Raw genomic sequence first — 705 nt, forward strand, 5'->3', positions numbered from 1 at the left:
GGTCTGAACTGACTTCAAAAGGTCAGATCATCCCTGCGGAATTCTGAAGAAATGTTGCGAGCTGGATAATAGGTCTAAAAAAATTCCTTTTTTCCCTAGAGGGGGAGGGGAAGGTTGGATGGGGGGTTAGGGGGCGCAGAGTTGCTAGGAGGGTACACTTGTCATAGTCCTTATTCGAAAAAGATATATACACCCTGTCTAAACTGATTTTTTTGCATATCCATATGTGTGGGTAACTATATTGTCCAGTGTTATCTTCTTACACCCCATTCCTCTCTTTCTCGCTCTTCCTTTCTGATCCTCCCTCCCTCCTCCTCCTTCTTCACTCCTTGTTTCTTCCTTTCTTCCTCCCTTGTCACCTTTAATCCTCCTCCCTCTCACCCCTTTTCTTCTCGTCTCTATTTCTCTTTCCCTCCTTTTTATTTTTCCCCTGCCTTTCACCTTTTACTTCTCTTCCTCTTACTATTTTTATTCTCCTTTCTCCTCTTCATTATTGCTTTCCCTCTCCCCTCTCACCCCCCCCCCCCACCTGCCTCAGGGACGCCGACTTGTCAGACCAACTGTTGCCTGGATAATGAACTGGAGCTCTTTGTTCCTCTTCGAACATTTATTAAAAAATTAAGCTCACTTTGATAAAAAAAAGAAGAAAAAGAAATGGCATATTCATACAGTGAAAGCGTGTAGCGAGATTTTAGGCTGTGGGTT

General features: G+C 43.7%; 1 protein-coding gene across 1 annotated transcript in view; it reads right to left on the bottom strand.

Annotated features, from left to right (window-relative positions):
- LOC119593603 overlaps window positions 1–705 on the bottom strand; it is a gene marked incomplete at its 5' end in the record, with an annotated part of 118927 nt that overhangs the window by 44790 nt on the left and 73432 nt on the right.

The sequence above is a fragment of the Penaeus monodon genome, chromosome 32 (genome assembly GCF_015228065.2).
Source record: "Penaeus monodon isolate SGIC_2016 chromosome 32, NSTDA_Pmon_1, whole genome shotgun sequence".
Lineage (NCBI taxonomy): Eukaryota > Metazoa > Arthropoda > Malacostraca > Decapoda > Penaeidae > Penaeus > Penaeus monodon.